Here is a 20451-nt window from a genome sequence, read left to right as displayed (position 1 = left end):
GGTAAATCCCCAGCAGTGCAATTCTGAAACCCAGTTTTGTGAACTTTAACTCACCGTTAGCTTTAGCTTATAAAATAAGAGGTTTTAGAAGCTGAGAAAAGTATGGGATATTGGAAGACTGTGCTTATGAGGAATATTGTCACTGTGTTGTGTGCTCCTAGCTCATGGGATGCAAGTAAAATCCACCTTTCTCAGCCCTCAAGTTGGGAACCACTCAGAGAGTGAGGGATGTGGGCAGCTACTTGAATCATAGCTGAGAATATAGGGAGCTTGAGACTGCAGCTCGTTACTGCTCTGATGTACCTCGTCAATGGGAAGACTGGGGAAGAGACTGTAGGAAGATCGGTAGACATCTGTGACCTGTGAACAGGACCACATCGGCTTTTACCGCTCCTGCAGAGTTTAGGCACATATATCTCGTTCCTTCTGATCCAAAATAGAAAATAAAGAAACTCTATTTTCTTTGCACGCCTGAATGACAGAGCAAGAAAATCTGCAAGTTCATTTTATGTTTGCCAGGAAAAATAAAGTGAGCTCCACTTAGCCAAAAGCCTGGCCACGAAGGGCACCTGGGTGGTTCCGTCTGATGAGCACCCGACTCTTGGTTTCGGTCATGATCACCGTGTCCTGGGATCGAGCCTTGTGTCAGACTCCGTGCTCAGCGTAGAGTCTACTTGGGAGATTCTCTCTCCTCTCCTTTCCCCCCTGCTCCTCCTCGCCCAAACGAATAAATAAATAAATAAACTAACAAACAAACAAATAAAAAAATAAAATATTTTTTTAAAAACCTTGCCACAACTAGATATTCCTTTATTATTTTTTAATGGTTTGTTTTCCTTGTCAGAGAATGGTCATCAGGAAGTCCATTAACTGAGATGGGAAATATAGGAGAAGTGGGAAAGGGAAAGATTGTGAGTTGTGTTGAAATAGAGATTCATTCTTGTCACGGTTTTATGTCTGAAGTTCATACAAGAGATCAGAGCTAGAAAAGCAGATTAGTAAAACTATCTGCATAGAGATCATTGTTGAAGCTATGAAGCTGAATGAACTTGGCCTCAAAGAGAGAATAAAAAGACAAAACAACCTTGTGAGACACTCTTGTTTCAGGGGGAAATAGCAACAGATGAGTAAGAAAGAAAATAAAGAGTAGCAGTGAGATGAAGCCCACAGGGGCCATAGAAACCGATGGAAGAGAGAGTTCTCAGAAAGAAGACCACATTGAAGCTGTTCTCATAGTTCACTTCCTATCTTCATAGGGACAGAGTAGACAGAATTAGGTCCCTGGCTGAGACTGTAGGACGGAGGGCTGCTATTGGTGGGGGAGGGGGAGCTTCAGAAACAATCACAGATTGAATGAAAGTACTTCTGGACAGTGGAGGATGCAGCTGAAACCATAGCTGTATTGATTTGTAATACAGCAAATGGGACTGACTTCTGGTGGCTCCCCGACAAGCACCAGGAGCATGTCTTTATTAAGAGAGCTAAGTGTATTAGACTTTAGGAAGAAAGAAGAGCACCTTGATGGAATCTTAGCACGTTGGCAGAGAGAGGTCAGAGGAGGATATTTATAGGATTTAGAACCTGGCTGGGTGATTTTTAGGAAGGTTGGGATTATACAGAGTCATGATATAATAGCTTGGGAACAACTACTCAGTGCAGCAAGGATCTTGAAGCAAATTTTTATGGTCAACCTGTTAGTCTTCTTTCTCAGAAGCAAATATTTCCTGGAACAAGGAGCTAAGCTATTCTGTGCTTGTTCTCGGAGTCATTTACCACAGAGACAGGAACGTATACTCAGTTACTGTTTTGCATAGGAACAGGAAATTGTTCTAGTTTCAGTTCTCATTTGATAATTTTCTCTGGAGATAGCAACAAAGGAGCAGGAGCAAAAGGAAAAACATGGGATTATCCAGAATTCAGAACTGACAAGTTGCGTAACATTAACTGGGGAAGACGGTGACATAGTCAAACCTGTAAGGAGAACACAGCTGAAATAGCAGAGCATTGAGCCGGAAGGCAGGTCAAGACAGGGAAGAGTCCCAAGGCGAGCAGAAGGTTGAAATAACAAATATCAGAGTCAATGAGAGTGAGGATTTGAAGAGGTCACATGATAGCAGGTTGAGAAAGGATAACAACATATTTTTAAATATGAGGGGCGGGGGTGCCTGGGTGGCTCAGCCACTTAACTGACCAGCTCTGGATTCCGGCTCAGGTCATGATCTCACCATCATGGGATCAAGCCCTGCATCCGGCTCCGCACTGTGCTGAGGCTGCTTGAGATTCTCTCTCCCTCTCCCACCCACCACCCCTCCCTGCTTGTGCCCTCCCTCTCTCTCAAATAAGTAAATAAATATTTAAAAATAAGTAAATAAATAAATGGAGTGAAAAATTATTTCTAACACTTACTAATTACAGGTAATAGATTCCCCAAATTATACCAATATTTATAGAACAACCCAGGATAAATGATTCTCTTGTCCTTTTCACCAATTTTCTGACTGGTAAATTCACTTGTGGGCTTTAAAACTATTTCAAATCCCATCTCTGTGAAGCTGTTTTGCCTTTCTAAGGGATATGCACTGAAAAATTTCACCACCCTCTGTCCAGACCTCTAGAGCAAATCCCATCACAATAGAGTATATTGTTCACATATGCAAGGGAATTGAAAACTACACTGCTTTTTAAAACAAAAACCAATTGCAGACACTTCTGTCCCTGAGGGAGTGGCTACGTTTCTCTAGAGCATCTTTTAGTTAACGAAAGAGATTCACGGTCCACCATGGCTGTGACCTCCAGAGGGTGATTTGGAATGGTCCAGTGAAACTAAGAGAGAATAAAATCACTTTGCATTTAAAATGGGCAGGAATTGGGGAGATTGGAAGGAGATCAGTGGCGAAATGCAAGGAGACTATTGAGAGAGCAAAGGCCCAACACACACAGGGGCTAGTGGAGCGAAATTGGCCAGCTGCCAGTAACGAAGGTAACCGAAGAGATTCTAAGAAGAGAGTACGGTAATATTCACATTTAATCACTTCCTCTTTGTCACCATATGACCCCAAATCCTAAATAAAGTACACTAATGCACGAACGCCTGTGTTTTAAAAGAAATCAAGGAAAGGGTGCTGAACCCCACATCTGGATATGTTCAGGGCATAGAAAACAGAACAGCAGTGGAAGGTGACACACAAGGAAAATGAAGTCATTGAGATCACCAGGAAACTGGAGTGAAGAGACCATGAGGATGTAAGCCCATGGAAGATAAAACAACAACAATGAAATCTTGCCAAGGGTGATGGGCTTCTCTGTGATGTACGATATTTGGGCAATTTTCCTTAAATGTAAAGGAAAGGGGATCCCAGCTGCCATCTTGGACGTATGTATGACTATATATATGTCCCACTTACCATATGTCACACACTGACATGCATATGACATATGATAAATGGTCCACAAGTATTTTTTACGTACATAGATAAAATATATGGATAAAAACAGTTCTGTTGTATTAGGGCTAGAGGATTAGATAGTTTCTTGCTGTTGTGAGGAATTATCAAAAAGCAGGAGATCATGTCTTACACTTCACATTCAAAGACCTATAAAGGGAAAAGGGTCTCATATACCTACATGTCATATGCTACCCTTGATAAGTATGAGTAAAAAAAAAAAAAAGAAAGAAAAGTATGACTAATAAAAGTGGGAGGGTAACCCTGCAATTATTGAGAGAAGGTAAAGCATAAAGGGAAATGAAATCCTTATGAAGAATATAGGAGTACGCAGAGATTACAGGAAAGAAATCATGACCAAGGTGATGCACTTAGCCTTGACAGTACAGTCACTTGGGTAATTAATTCTTACATCATCTCCGTAAGGAAGATAGCAGCAACAAATATAACAGACAGGAAACCAGAGGCCAAAAAAAAAAGAAAGAAAATCAGATTGTACTGGTGTATAATATTCAGCAAATCAGTAGCAATCTCCAAAGCCCCGTTTCCTATTGTAACTTTGGCAGCGAGGAAACCAAGGCTGCAAAGGGAAGAGCACTTTCAAAATTCAGTAGGTTCTTTGCCAACCCCACTGCAACTACAAAGCCTTGATGGTATTTTATTTCAATACCCATCTCTCTGCCAAAAGAAACCACTCTTGTCATACACCTGCTGTTGCTTTTAATATTAACCTTTTGGAAATTTTCAGATAACATTGGAGGCCCTCTACAGAACTAAGAATCACAATATTAGTAGTAAATTGTGATTTAAAAATTATAGAAACTTGCATTTTATATACCTAAATCATTTTTTCCATACCATTCGGATGGAATTGAAAGCAATAAACCTTGCTTCAAAGATTTAGATTTACAGGCCACATTTATAATAATAAAGCACTCTTCCAAACTAAAGCAGAAAAATGGAGATTAAAGCAATGCGGTTTTTTCCCTTATTTATAGAATCAAGGCAAGGCGAGCAAATTCAAGATGATAGTGCTGTCGACAGAGTACATGTGAAGTGTGAGGATTACTTCAAGCCATGAAATCACTCTATTTAAATATGTAATTTCAGTGCCAGCTAGCTGAACGTAGTAGGGAGAAATAAATTAAATTTAAAAGTAAAAAACTGTTTATTTTTTTTAATTGTTAGGAGTTTACACAGAATACATAATATGTAAAAATCTGCCACTCAGACTACTTTATGGAATAATATGTTACTTGAATAATTATTAGAATATTTAATAGAAAAGTACGAAATCTTTATTCTACTCTCTTGGAAAAATCAACAGTGCTTGAACTTCTCATTTTTGAAAAAGGATTTATAATACTTAGCACCAGATGACTTTTGCAAAGTGCTTTTAGAACCTGGATAAAGAGATTGCTCTCAAATACAAAGCACTGGATATTTTTTCCCTTTCTTTTCTTATTGTAAAAAATAAGGACTCCATTCAGCCCATCACGTCATTTTACAAAGTCAAACAAATCACTTATTTTCTTCCCTTTTATATTTTCCAGATTTCCAGGCAATTTTTCAGAAACCACTTTTCCTTCATTTTAACAAAAGTACCTTCCCTCCTATCCTCACAGTTGCCTTGCATGTCTGAGACTGACTTTATAATCTTACTACCCTTATGCCTATTGTTGTAGATGTTCTAAAACAAAGCTGCCATAGAGTGAAAACTGTAAAAATAAGTGAAGACTGCTGAGATCAGAACAAACAAGGCTATTTATTCAGAGTTTACTATGTTATGGAAGTCAGCCATCTCTTGCATTTAGCAGAAACTCACAGGTGAACAGAGAAGTGACAAAGTTTGACAATAAAAAACAATGTGGAAGGCTTCAGGTATTATCTGATTAGAGGTTGCTGGCATTGGGAAGCTAGAGAGGGAAACCTAAAAGCTGGGCATCAGACCCAATTTTGGTGGGGAGCCTATCTAGCTGTCCAAATATTAGATCTGCCCTGAGCTGGAAGCAGAAGCGAAAAATAAGGAAGCAAGAAGCCTGCTCACTGGAGGAGTTGTACGTTGACTTCCCGAAATGGTTGTTACAGAAGTTGTGGTTTGGCTTCCAGACTGTTTGCTGCAGATTGTGGCCAGAGTCCCATCGTCATATAAGGTTTGGCCTGGCCACTCTCTGTACGTCTAAGGCTCTCTTCTCCCTTTTTGGTCGGTGCCTTACCTGTAAGAGGTTAACCAATTAATGGGAGGCTAGAGAGCCAATCTTCACTGCTCATGAATTGTTAAGTCACCGTCATATTCAACCGTCCAGCAAGGTTGTCTTGACCTATTCATTGCATCATCAGGGCAATCATCTGATGAGAGATTGGATGTTCTGGCAGAATGCAATGGAGCAACATAATGACCATTGTGACAGAAACGGGAACAAATAAGAGTTCCTACAAAATACATGGAAACAGGAATTCCAGTTGTCCAACCTAGGCCAAGAACGAATGCTTGGACCATGAGGACCAACCTTACAGAGACAAGTAGCTTTTTCATCATGGTGATGTCTAACCTGCTCTGCTGTGTCCTATCACTGATACAAGTAGAGTGAGAATTAGCAACGGCACAGATGCCACCATGACTAGCCCACAAGAAATCCAGAGCAATGGTGTCCTTCAGTACTTGCACCGGTGAGTTGAGACTGATCTGTGCTCCACCTAAAGCAGAGATGTTAGCATCAGTAACTTCTGCCGAAGTTAATGATAAGTTTCTCACAGGCTTTTCCATCTTTATGATTCCCGTAGATGGGAACACTGATTTGATTGTTCGCATAAGCTATGAGTCAGTAATTCCCCCAAGTAGAATGCCTGAATAATTAAGGGTGGCATGGCTTTGGAGCTTGTATCCGAATCAGAATTTCGAGCCTTGATGATTTATAGAATGAGGGCCCTATACACCGACAAGTCTCAGAGTGCTAGTCTTACAGCGTGTGTGGGGCTAGCTGAGGCAAACGCAACCAGGCATCCTGTACGCAGAGAAAATAGTATCCAGCAGGGGCACATGGGGAGCTGGGGGAAAAAGGAAAGGTTCTTGACAGAAGGTCAGATCCAAGGCCTTACGTTAGTTGTGTTACATATTTGGATCTCGATTTAGTCTCTTATGGTGACAAGTACTTGGTGCACCACCCTATGAATGTTGTTGAGTTCAACTGTAGAATAACTGTGGTTTTTATCAGTAGATTGCAATAAATTTTTTTTTTTCTTGGAGAGAAGCACATAGCAAGGTAACAGATAAATTTGTTTAAGGTCATTTGCCCATGTTTAAGGTGTAAGTGGAAATGTCATTGGTTCTAATTCCCTATGATCCCATTTGATGAAAACAGAATGTATCAGTAGTCATGGGGATAGAATGATAAATGGAATGTCCAGCAGTCAATAAGATGGGAAGCAGTGACTACTTTTAGGATGGCTGTGTTTCAATCTAACAATTGTCATAAAGGAAAAAAGAGAAAAGGGACCATTTTGAATGGGTGACAACCAGGGATCTATAGAAAACGAGAATGATTATAAGGAAGCAATGGAAAGCAAAACAGGAATTATTCAGGTGCTCCTGTCCAACAACTTGGGTCAATGTATCAACCATCTGAGCTCATCAGCTTATCCCAAAGGCCTTGGGTCAGTGGTCTACTTCTGAAGATCAACTGTTTTTTAGGGGATCTCTGAAAGTCCTCAGATTGAGGTTTCTTGTTGGTGTAACCTTTTAATTATGTGAAATTTGGATTGCTTCACTTCTTTTCTCCTCCTCCCCTCCTCCTCCTTCTTCTCCTCCTCCATCTTCTTCTTCTCCTTCCTTCTCCCTCTTCTTGCCATCAGCTGATTGCTTCTTTAGTTGTGAAATGTGAAACCCAAGGTTTGACTTGCTTCTACTTCACTGTTACTCTTGTTAATAATACCTGACAAGGTATCCGTGTCTAACGAGGTTCAAGAGCAATTTTTTCTGATATATCTTCCAATAGGCAAATTCTGGTTGAAAATCATAAAGGGGCTTTTTGGGAAGAAGCTGTAGGAAGATAGCCTCAATCTATTGGTGAGTATAGTATTTGAGTCCCTTGTAATATTTTGTCATGTGTGTTTACTGCAGAAGGAAGTCTTGTATCAGAGATGAAATTCCTAAATGTATGGGCCTTCCAGTTACCAATCCAATACAACCGATAAGAAGACCACCACGTGACGACAGAGGCAGAGATTGGAGGAATTCATCGACAAGCCAAGGAATGCCAGGGATTGCTGGCAAACACCAGAATCTAGGAAGATGCAAGAAAAGGACTTTCTTCTATAGGTTTCAGAGGGACTATGATCCTGCCAACACCTTGATATCAGATTTCTAGGCTTTAAGAGTAAGATAATAAGTTTCCAGTGTTCCAAGCCACCCATTTGCGGTACTTTGCTGTGGCAGCCCCACAAAACTAAATACAGATCCCAGAGGAAGGAGGTTATTGAAGAGCATTCCTTAGGTTCCAGAAGACCTGCTTAGGTATGAGATCTCTGAAGAAAGAGTCTCTTACTAAAGACTTCATCAATTCCTAACAAGGTGTCATAAATCAGAAAAGCTTGGCACCCGCTCTCTGCAATATCCAGTTAAGCCTAAAAACCCTCCCGAATGTCATTTTGTGAGGGATCTAGGCTAAGTCTGCATTGTCTTTATCAGGACAGAGCCTTCTTTTCTTCTTAGATATGGCATGCCCTGTATAGGTAGGCAACCAGAGGAGAAGAGGGAGGGCTTATTTTAAAAATGAGTTTAATTTATTGTTGCTTAAGTTTGTCAAATTGCTCACTAGCTTTGGCCAAAGAATATTTTGGAAAAACAATTTTTGAATTAGAATTTGATTAAAAATATGGTATTGTGAACTTAAAAAACTTGTTAAGAGATTGGTGTCTAGGTGGATCAATCAGCTCAGTGACTGACTCTTGATTTCACCTGAGGGTTTTGAGATCAAGCCCCGAATGGGACTTGATGCTCAGAGGGGAGTCTGCTCGAAATTTTTTCCTTCTCTTTCTGGCCAGCCCCGCCACACACACATATATGCAATCACATACTTTCTCTCTCTCAAATAGATAAATCTTTTTATTATTTTTATTTTTATTTTTTTAAGAAATATTTAAGAGGGTAGATCTCAAGTTAAGTCTGCTTGCTATAATAGAATAAAATAAAATTGTAATTAAATTTATTTTTTAAAAGATTTTATTTATTTATTCATGAGAGACACAGAGAGAGGCAGAGACACAAGCAGAGGGAGAAGCAGGATCCCTGCAGGGAGCCCGATGTGGGACTTGATCACAGGACCCCAAGATCATGCCTTGAGCCAAAGGCACACACTCAACCACTGAGCCACCCAAGTGCCCCATAATTAAATTTAAATACACTGTCAGAACACTTGCCATTTCTGATAATGGAGTTTGGAATTTATTCAAGAAATATTTAACATCAAACAAATACTTACTTTTGGTAGTAAATGTAATGTATTTTGTTTAAATATGAATCCTTATAACTTGCCTTTTCAACATATTTTGGTTAACAATGTTGCTCTACAGTATTTTTTTCTACAACATCAGAATCCAGGTTTTCTATTTTTAAGATTTTATTTATTTATTTGAGAGAGAGAGAGAGAGAGAGAGAGAGAGAGAATAGTGACAGAGATCGTGGGAGAAAGCATGAGCAAGGAGGAGAGGGAGAAGCAGACTTCTCGATGAGCAGGGATCCTGACCTGGGGCTCAATCCCAGGATCTTGGGATCATGACTGGAGCCAAAGGCAGATGCTTAACTGGATTGAGCCATCCAGGCATCCCCAGAATCTAGTTTTTTGCTCTTAAGTTTACATTTGGGGAAAGAAAGGATGTTCACAATGAGGATGAAACATGTGGAGCCTTTATCAGTCTTCAGCAAGGATTTAGAGATTGCCCTTGTGCCTTATAAGTGAACATGTGAGAGGGAATGTAAACCGAGTCCTCAGAGGATTCAAAGCTCTGTTTAATTTGTGGATTTTAGGGTAACACTTCCATGATTTACCTCTGGGACAATTTATTAAATATTTTGTGTAAGAGATAATTTGGTTTAGAAGCTTCTGCATAAAAATAAAAAGCGCTATATCCATTAGCCCTGAGAAATCTTATTTCCATTCGTTTATGTGGTGCCTTTCAATGAACAATTTTGTTTAAGTCAAATGCTCCCCAGAGGGGTCATTGAAGGCTCAGATCATCCTTGGTGAAGTAATGCCATTTAGAGGTAGAGTAGCCTGAGTAATGAAGATTAGGAGACGGCGTATAAGGAGCAAGACTTCTCCCTGGAAGAGCAGAGAATGTAGACCTAGAGGATCCCATCAGAGCGGCAACTGTAGACCAAAAGCAACACTTATGCTCTTTGGGTCTTGGGCCTCTAACCTACTGTGACTATCTACCTTTGAATGCAGACCCCAAAATGTGTGTTTTCCCCACCCTCTGCTAGCAGGTGGAAAACTAGAGAGAATGCTCTCTCAGAATCGAAGCCAAGTTTTCCGGACAAAAGTCATGACAAAAAGAGAAACTTCTCAAGTTTCATTGGTGACCAACACCAAAATCTGCCCAAATGGACACCAGACCAGGAAGAACTTCAGATTTTACTCTCCCAAGGCTAGCTGGAACTATAGGCTTATGAGCTTATGCCTTGTTCTGCTCTCTTATTCTCCTTCTTGTGACAAATAACACTAAGTACGATACATTTGAAAGGTGTCCAGATGGGGAAACTGAAGAGAGGCTAACCGGAGGGAAGGCATCTTAAGTGGTTGGTTTGGGGAGCTTACTGGCTTTTTTTAACTTGGTCTGAATTGGAAGCAGAGATAAAAAATAGAGAAGTTGTCAGTAATTGACCAAATCCTGACCATTTTGGATTGGTTGACGCAAAGATTGTGGATCAAAGTTCTGTTGTCGTACGTGGTCGGGCCATTGTTCATTTGTACGGTCTTTCAAAGCCTAAGGATAGATTTTCCCTTCATGAAAAGTATTTTATTGTGACACAGTGTCTTTGTCAAGCTGCTGTATCAGAATACCACAGACTAATGGCTTATTAACAACAGAAATTCCTTTCTCACAGGTCTGGAGGCTGGGAAGTCCTAGGTCAAGGTGACAGCGGATTTGCCTCCGGGTGAGGACCGCTGCCTGGTGCGGAGCTGGCTCTTCTCCGTGTCCCTCCAGGGCAGAAGGAAGGAGGGCTCCGGGGGCTCTTCCATAGGTTGTCAATCCCCATGAGCTAATCCCATCACCCTGGACATTAGGGCTTAGCACCCGCGTTTGGGAGGGATACAAACATTCTGTTTATGCCACACACATAACATTTAAGCAGAGAAGACAATTGGCAAAAAGCATTTTTTAAAGCAGAAATGAGATTTTTTTTAAGGAAGATCTTCATCTGTGAGATGTTTTTTTTCTAGTTACCGCATTAAAAACCAGACTGGTTGGCCCTTAAGGCTATAAGAATTATGTTCATCCAAGATGACATTCATTAAATCAAACTCTTGATTTTTAAATCTCTTGTTATGCTTGCCTTGGGGTAGTCACAGCAAAAAGAAATTTGAAAATATATAATAAAACTTCATTAACTGGTTTCTTAAATTCAGAATACTTGATAATTCAGATAAGGAAAATACTGAGGCTATTTAGCCACAAATATTTTGCTTAAGTAAATTATATACACCTAAAAGTTTAAAAATCTGTTTTTCTTTTTTACAGTTTTTCAAGTTTTATTGAAATATAACTGACATGTACTATTTAAGTTGAAGGTATACAATATAATGATTTGAGATATATACTCCCCAAATGATCACAATAAGTTTAGTTAGCATCCATCACCTTTCATAGTTATTATTATTTTTCTTATGATGAGATTTTTAAATTTCTCCTCTCTTATCAACTTTCACATATACTCTACAGTATTATTAACTATAATCGCCATGCTGTGCATCACCTCAGAACTTATTTACCTTATTTATAACTGGAAGTTTATACCTTTTTTTAATTTTAATTTATACCTTTTAACTCCATTCAGATCTCCTACCCTCTACCCCACCATTTCTGGAAACCACCAATCTGTTCTCTATTTCTAGGAGTTCAAGATTTTTATTTTTATTTTTTATTTTTTTTATTTTTTTAGAGTTCAAGATTTTTAGATATCACATATAAGTGAGATCATATTTTTGTCTTTCTCTGTCTTGCTTATTTCACCTAGCATAATGCCCTCAAAATCCATCTATGTTGTTACAAACACCCGGATTTCCTTCTTTTTTATAGCTGAATAATATTCACCTATATATTCAATATATCCACTAATATTCAGTGTATCCATTGTGTATGTATGTATGTATATATACTACATTTTTTCATTGATTCATCATCATCACATAGGTTGTTTCCATATCTTGGATATTGTAAATGCCGCAATTGTATGAGCTTACAGCTATCTTTGACACAACAACTTCATTTCCAGAAGTGAAATTGGTGAACCATAGAGTAGTTCAATTTTAATTTTTTGAGGAAGTTTTATATTGTTTTCCATGGTAATTCTACTAATTTACATTCCCACCAACAGTGCACAAAAGACCCCTTTTCTCCGCATGCTCCTCAGCATTTGTTATCTCTTCTCTTTTTGCCGATAGCATCCTGACGGGGGAGGAAGATAGCCATTGAGATTTTGATTTGCATTTCTCTGATCATTACTGATGTTGAGCCCCTTTCATGTCCTGTTGGACACTTGAATACCTGCTCTGGATAAGTTTCTTCATGTCATTTGCCCTCTTATTAATTGGATTACTTTCTTTATTGCTACTGAGTTGTGTGAATGCTTTATATATTTTGAATATTAACCCCTTATCAGATACATGATTTGCAAATGTTTTCTCCCATTTTTGGGGTAGCCTTTTCATTTTGTTGATCACTTCTGAGGTGTGCAGAGCTTCTCAGTTTAATATAGTCGAAATGTTCATATTTTATTTTGTTGCTTGGGCTCCAGGTGCCGTATCTAAAACAAATCACCAAGACCACTGTTAAGGAGATTTTCCCCCACGTTTTCTTCTAGAAGTTTTATGGTTTCATGTCTTACATTTAAGTTTTTAATTTATTTAGAGTCGATTTCTAAGAGTGGAGTAAGATAGGGGTCTAGTTTCTTTTTTCTTTCTTTCTTTTATTTTTTTATTTTGTGTGTGTGTGTGTGTGTGTGTGTGACTATCCAACTTTCCCAGCACCATTTAAGGAAAAGACTTGTCTTTCCTCCTTGAGTATTCTTGGCTCCTTTGTCAAATATTAACTGGCCACACATGCATCAATTTTTTACCAGGATCTCAGTTCTGTTCCATTGGTCTATGTGTCTACTTTTATGCTAATACCATACTGCTTTGATTGCAATAAGATTTGTGAAATAGTATGAAATCAACAAGTGTAATGCTTCCAACTTGGTCCTCTTTTCTCAATATTATTTTAGATTTGGGGGTCTTCTGTGGTTCCAAACAAATTTTAGGATAATTATTTCTGTTTCTGTAAAAAATTCCCTGGAATCTTAATAGAGACTGCATTGAATCTATAGATGGCTTTAGATACAGTATGGACATTTTATTTTTTAAGATTTTATTCAATTATTCAGAGAGAGAGAGAGAGAGAGAGAGAGGCAGAGACACAGGCAGAGGGAGAAGCAGGTTCCACGCAGGGAGCCCGACGTGGGGCTACATCCCAGATCTCTGGGATCACGTCCTGGGCTGAAGGCGGCGCTAAACCACTGAGCCACCCAGGCAGCCCTAGTATGGACATTTTAATAATATTAATTCTTCCAGTCTATGAACACATAATAATGTTCCATTTATTTGTGCCTTTTTCAAATTCTTTTTCAATGTCTTATAGTTTGCGGTATATAAATATAGATACTATATATAGTATATGGTATTTCTTTATTTCTCTTTCAGATAATTTGTTGTAAGTATATAGAAATACTACTAATTCTTGTATGTCAATTTTTGTATTATGCAGCTACCAAATTAATTAATTGGATCTAACCATTTTTTGATGGAGTCCTCAGAACTTTATATACATAAAATCGTGTCATTTTTATTTATTTATTACTCATTTGCTTTTTAATTTAAATTTTACTTAGTTAATCTACAGTGTAATATTGATTTCTGGAGTAAAATTCAGTGATTCATCAACACCCAGGTGCTCATCACAAAAAGCGCCCTCCTTAATACCCTCTACCCAACTATCCCATATTCTGTAAATAGTGAAAGTTTGACTTCTTCCTTGACAATTTGGATGCCTTCTACTTCTCTTTGTTGCTGAGGGCTAAGATTTCCAGTACTATATTAAATCATAATGGTGAGAGTGGACATTCTTGTCTTGTTCCTGACCATAGGGGATGATATTAACTATGGGTCTTTCATTTATGGCCTTTATGATGTTCAGGTATGTTCATTTATCCCTATTTTGTTGAGTGTTTTTATCAAGAAAGGGTGCTATATTTTGTAAAATGCTTTTTCTGCATCCTTTGAAAGGATCATATGATTCTTATACTTTTTAAAAATTAATGTGGTGTATCACACTGATTGATTTGTGGATATTTGAACCGCCCCTGAAGCCCAGGAATAAATCCCACTTTTCTGTGGCGAATAATCCTTTTAATGTGCTGTTGGATCCAATTAACTAGTATCTTGTTGAAAATTTTTGTGTCCAAGATCATCTGGGATATTGATCTCTAATTCTCTTTTTTAGTGGAGTCTTTCTCTTTTTAGCATCAAGGTAATGGTGTCCTTGCAGAATGAGTTCAAAAGATTTCCTTCCGTTTCTATTTTTTGGAATATTTTTTCCTTAAATGTTTGGTAGAATTCCCCAGGGAAGTCATCCAGCCCTGGAATCTTGTTTGTTGGGAAATTTTTGATTACTGATTCAATTTCTTTGTTAGTTATGGGTCTGTTCAGATTTTCTATTTCTTCCTGTTTCAGTTTTGGTAGTTTATATGTTTCCTTTTTTTTTTTAGTTTATTTTTTTTAGTTTATATGTTTCTAGGAATTTATCCATTTCTTCCAGACTGCCTAATTTGTTGGCATATAATTACTCATAAAATTCTCTTATAATTGCTTATATTTCTGGGATCCCTGGGTGGTGCAGCGGTTTGGCGCCTGCCTTTGGCCCAGGGCGCGATCCTGGAGACCCGGGATCGAATCCCACGTCGGGCTCCCGGTGCATGGAGCCTGTTTCTCCCTCTGCCTGTGTCTCTGCCTCTCTCTCTCTCTCTCTCTCTCTGTGACTATCATGAATAAATAAAAATTAAAAAAAAATTGCTTATATTTCTTTGGTGTTGGTTGTGATCTCTCCTCTTGCATTCATGATTTTATTTATTTGGGTCCTTTCTTCTTTTTGATGTTTTGCTAAGAATTTATCAATTTTGTTAATTATTTCAAAGAGTCAGCTCCTTGTTTCGTTGATCTGTTCTACAGGTTTTTTTAAATTATTATTATTTCTGTATCATTGATTTCTGCTCTAATCTGTATTATTTCCCTTCTGCTGGATTTAGGCTTTATTTGCTATTCTTTTTCCAGATCCTTTAGGTGTAAAGTTTGGTTGTGTATTTGAGATTTTCTTGCTTCTTGAGATAGGCCTATACTGCCTATCTCTTAGGCCTATACTCTTAGGACTGCCTTTGCTGAATCTGGAAAGTTTTAGACTATCATGTTTTCATTTTCATTTGCTTTTGTGCATTTCTTTATTTCTTCTCTAACTTCCTGGTTAACCTACTCATTCTTTAGTAGGATGTTCATTAACCTCCATGTATTTGAGGTATTTCTAAATTTTTTCTTGTGATTGACTTCAAGTTTCATAGCGATGTATGCATGATATGCATGATACGATCTTGATCTTTTTGTACTTGTTGAGACCTGATTTGTGACCCAGTATGCAATCTATTCTGGAAAATGTTCCATGTGCACTTGAAAAGAATGTGTACCCTGCTGCTTTAGAATGAAATGTTCTGAATAAATCTGTTAAGTCCCTCTAGTCCACTGTGTCATTCTAAGCCCTTGTTTCCATGTTGATCTGCTTAGATTATCTGTCCATTGCTGTAAGTGGGGTGTTAGGGAAGCAGTTGCTTCCCCTAGAGCTGAGGCTGGGCAGCCCTCTGGGACCAGGAGGCCTGCTGGGTGAGGGCCTCCTGGGTGGGGCCTGCTGTCTGGACTCCGGAGGGGAATCGCCCTGGGGGACATACGCCGAGCCTGGTGCAGCAGCCACCCCTCCAGCTGCACATCGTCGTTGAGCTCCCTGAGGGGTCAGACTCGCGTGCGTGTGGACGGAAAAGGACCTCCCGGTTCTCTGCCTGCAGGAGGGGGTCCCTGACCCCGTGCCCCCCACTCTGTCTGAACCCCCCGCCCAAGTGCAGGCCTGCAGCTCTTACCTCCCAGGTGCGGCTGTGCTCCAAGGCGGCACAGGTCAGACGTGCACTGACCCCAGGGTCCCCAGGTCGGGGCTGGGCCAGCTGGTGGCAGCGGTTGGGGGTGGATGGGGGGCGCGTGCACAGCAGCTGCTGGCCCTGCGGCTCCACAGGTGCACAGGAGAGAGGCAAGGGGGGCCTGCACTGTCCCACTGCACCTGGCAGGCCAGCCTCCCCTTCCCACCAAGCCGGGGATCCCCGGGCAGTGGTTCTGAGCACATTCTTCTTGTGCAATCCTGTTTGAGAGCTTTCACTAGTTTTCACTAGTTTTTGTCCTCTCCTCCTCCTCCCTGGCTGCTCCCCCTTTGGTCACCGCCCCCCCCCCGACAGCGTCCACCACTCCTTCCCCCCAGGAACCCTCTCCCTGCAGTTCCCACCTCACACGGGTAGTTTTTCTGGTCTGTAGACATGCAGCTACATCCTCTAAGGCTTCAATGGGTTTCTGGAGGGTCCAGAATGACTTGATGTTTGTCTAGCTAGGCCCAAGGGACAGGGCGGGCTCGGGTCGCCCTAACCCTCCACCGGCCACCTCTCTGTTTGCTACCTTTACATAGAGACAATGTGACTTCTTTTCTGACTCTGATGTCTTTTATTTATTTTCCTTAGCTTACTGGCCTCACTAGGACCTTCTGTGCTGTACCGAGTAGGAATGGCGAGGGAGGTATACTCGTGTTGCCCGGGGAATTTAGATGAAAGGCTTGCAGCTTTCATCCCTGAACATGACGCTGGCTTGGCTTAGCACACATGGCCTTCGTCCCCCTCCTCTGTAACCAACCCAATCTCTGCTGGTCTAGCCTGATTCCCCATGATTCCCAAGAAGCAAGACCTGAGTGGGCCTCCAGGGAAGCCAGCCACAACGCTAGGGGAGATGGATGTCCACCTTGGGCTCTCTTTTTCCCACCAGAGAGACCACGGGCCCCAGGAGGCCCTCCCCGTGTGTAGATGTGCCAGCCCGGGGGAGGGACAATGTAGTCGGAGTGCACCATTCCTCTTACCCTCCTGATGCCGTTTTTGGTCTTTGTGGTCCAGAAGGGGCTCCAGCCTCACCCCATGTTCTGTTCTGAGATTTTCACAACGGTGTCTTGTCAATAGATAGTTGTTAGCTGGTCTCTTTTTGAGAGGGACAGAAGTCAGGGACAACATATGTTGCCATCTTGATAGCATCATTGCCAAAAAATCTGCTTTTCTGATTCTTTAGTCAGAATTTCTACTAATACTGATTGGTTCTCCCAATCTCACTAGTCTAAGTAAAAGAAGACTTCATGAGATGTTGTGTTTAAAGTAAAACAACATGACAGCATGAAATTCCATGTGATTTTAATAAAGATGACTGTGAAGCAGGTAGTTTCCAATAAGGTGGATGATTCCTAGTAGACTTATTGTAAATGGAAGTTCACAAATTGGTAGGAATTTTTTCCTATAAAATGTACACTATTCAGCACTATAGACATTTTCTTACTACATTACTAAATAAAACAGGGAAATACAAGGTGTAGTTAGATTTAAATAATATTTCCCAGAATAAAAAAATAGAATTCAACTAAGTAACCTCAAAGATCCCTTTTAGCCCCAAATTTTGATTAATAACTCGCCTTTGTATAAAGCTTATTATGTTCTAAGCACTTTGAAAAGGTATGTTTTTTATGTGATTCTAATAATATTTATTGAGTGCTTGCTGTGTGCTGGACCCCTTTTAAATTATTACCTCTTTAACCCTCCAAGTGATCGGGTGATGTAGTGATTATTATTATTCTCTTTTTATAAGTAACGAGTGGAACCCCGGAAAGATGAAGCACCTTGACTCCAAGCTCATTCTCCCTCTACTTTGCCAGGTTGCTGATGCTAATGCAGAGAAGGGAGCCAGTGGAACTGCAGGGTTGGGGATGGTGAGAAGGAGGCCAGATGAGGCAATGTCCTGGGGCTAGAAAGCCAGAATTGGGGGTTTTGTCTCCAAGTTATGGGGTGACGCTGGTGGCCCAGCGCATAAGCAGGGAATCTACAGCCAAAACCCAATCAATCCCACCATGGGTTTGAGAACCAAGAAGCTCCAGCAAAAGCTGAGTTGCCAAATCTCAGCAAGAACACCCTAAAGTAGCCAAATTGAAAAAAGAGTTATTCACTTAAAAAGTCATGATTGTTGTGGTCCTGGAGTGCAGCAAAGGGGACTGCTGGGGAGCGAGGTAACTCCATAGCTGGCACGTGACCAGCTACCTCAGTTCATATTAGCTCTCGCGGTGTCCCGTGAGGAGGAGTTCAATCAGGGAGCACTCAGCAGATGGACAGGGACTCGGGGCCTTGGTAAATGGCAGCTTAGGGAGCAGCAGTGTTGGAGGAAAGAGCAAGTGCTTAGGAACTTTCTGGACTCTGTCACTCATTGGATGTATGACTTTGGGGAAAGCCATCTACACTCTCTGGGTTTTAATTTCCTCATGTATAAAACTGAAATAATAACAACCAAACAAATCATTTGTTGTCCAACCTAAAGTAATCACATGGTCTGAAAGTGGTAATTAAAGCAACAGATATCCTCATCTCATCACTGACGCTCAACCTATTCCTGACCAGGCCTGCATCAATACAGTGCTGTCTAAACCACCTGTGCTTTTGGAGAAAATAAATTTAACAGAACCTGTAACATAATAGGAATGTAACCATTGGTAGCTGTACTCAGTATTGGGTTTTTCATAGACGAAGGACAAGGGGAGATGGGGAGACCTCTCTAGTGAGTAACTCTCTTGGGCTGATAGTTACTCAATTGGTTTCTCTCAATTAACAAAACCTAAACCAGGTTTAATAAAATTCATCTTGACTGTCTTTTAAGGGACCAATCTTTCAGCTGTTTTGTGCTTTTAGAGGTTTTAAGACCATAGTATGATTCCGTACAGATGGCTGCCAAACTGATGTGCTTCCCCCTTGGTATCTGTGCTTCCCCCTTGGTATCTGTGCCTGTTTTATACGTGAGGAAAAAAATGACTGGGGAGGAGATAGCAGGAGAGATCTCAAGAAGTATGCTGGTTTTTTTTTAAAAAAAGATTTTATTTATTTGTTAATGAGGGACAGAGAGAGAGAGAGAGGCACAGGGACACAGGCAGAGGGAGAAGCAGGCTCCATGCAGGGAGCCTGATGCGGGACTCGATCCCGGGTCTTCAGGACCACGCTCTGGGCTGAAGGCGGTGCTAAACCGCTGAGCCACTTGGGCCACCCAAGAAGTATGTTTGATATGATCAGGATTTCTAGTACACAATTATCCCAGGCTCCTAGATATGAACCACTAGGTGATACAGGGGCTTCCATGGTTCATTGCTAACTGTTGTTTTGTTCTTTGTGACTTCCTATAGATACACAACACAGCAATTCAATATGTTATTTGCCTATAGTAAACTTTACCCAAAGAAATATAAGAACTGAAGTGAGGAAGGAAGGAAGAGAAACAGGAGGAAGAGGAAAAATAGTAAAGGGGAATCAACATGACCCCACCAATTTTGGTTCTGAATTAAAGGTACATTTCTATGAAAAAATAATAGGACAAAATATTCAAAACAGATACTTCTGGGCAATCAGAAATGTATCGTCGCCAAACCAGTGAAGGACCGCTGCTAAAAGTCTGTCCATCATTAGCTGGCTTGTCCCTAGTCTGACACCACCGCAGGACAGCTTACGAAAGAAAGATACAGCTAATCAGGCCATACTACTACTCTCATTAGCTTCCACTTCAGACAGCTCTGAGACCACCGTTTGAGAAGAACAAGCCATCACGTCAAAGCCCTTTGACAATGTTCGTGCTTTAATTTGTCTATTAAAAAATACTATACAAACAATAACATATGAGCCATTATCTTCCTTTGGTTGTTACATGCCGCACGTTTCCTTACTCTCACGGCTCTCGCACACGGTGTTGTCTTTGCTTAGAACACCCTCTCGGCTTCCCACATCAACCTCCATCCGTTATTTCCCAGCCTTTGTCTGGCTCATTCCTACTCACATTTCTTTTTTTTTTAAATAAATTTATTTTTTTATTGGTGTTCAATTTGCCAAAATATAGAATAACACCCAGTGCTCATCCTGTCAAGTGCCCACCTCAGTGCCTGTCACCCCGTCACCCCCACCCCCTGCCCACCTCCCCTTCCACCACCCCTAGTTCGTTTCCCAGAGTTAGGAGTCTTTCATGTTCTGCCTCCCTTTCTGATATTTCCCACTCATTTTTTTGTCCTTTCCCCTTTATTCCCTTTCACTACTTTTCTAACTTAAGTTTCCTGCCTACGTGCTCTCATAACAGCCTGTGCTTCTCCTTTCCTTCATTTTCAACCAACTTATTTATTTTTTTAAAAAGATTCCATTTATTTATGAGACAGAGAGAGAGAGAGAGAGAGGCAGAGGGAGAGGCAGAGACACAGGCAGAGGGAGAAGCAGGCTCCCTGGGGGGAGCCCGACGTGGACTCGATCCCAGGACCCTGGGGTCCTGCCCTGAGCCAAAGCAGGCACTCAACGGCTGAGCCACGCAGGTGCCCCCAACTGACTTCTTTTAAATACCTGCCTTCT

General features: G+C 40.7%; 2 long non-coding RNA genes across 3 annotated transcripts; one reads left to right on the top strand and one right to left on the bottom strand.

Moving 5' to 3' along the window:
* Positions 1–5188: 5188 nt before the first annotated feature.
* LOC140603203 (uncharacterized) lies at positions 5189–6781 on the bottom strand. Its single transcript, XR_012006263.1, has 2 exons — positions 5765–6781; positions 5189–5659 (listed from the first exon to the last, which is right to left on the bottom strand). It is a non-coding gene; the product is annotated as an uncharacterized lncRNA (long non-coding RNA).
* Positions 6160–19713, top strand: LOC140603202 (uncharacterized). Of its 2 annotated transcripts, XR_012006262.1 has the most exons (3): positions 6820–7097; positions 7564–8059; positions 19251–19713. It is a non-coding gene; the product is annotated as an uncharacterized lncRNA (long non-coding RNA). The 2 variants fall into 2 exon arrangements; XR_012006261.1 differs by lacking the exon at positions 19251–19713 and having other exon boundaries at positions 6160–7097; positions 7564–8339.
* Positions 19714–20451: the final 738 nt, after the last annotated feature.

Source organism: Canis lupus, chromosome 13 (assembly GCF_048164855.1).
Source record: "Canis lupus baileyi chromosome 13, mCanLup2.hap1, whole genome shotgun sequence".
Taxonomy (NCBI): Eukaryota; Metazoa; Chordata; class Mammalia; order Carnivora; family Canidae; genus Canis; species Canis lupus.
The sequence above is the reverse complement of the archived record's forward strand: the minus strand, read 5'-3'. Positions and strand labels throughout refer to the sequence as shown.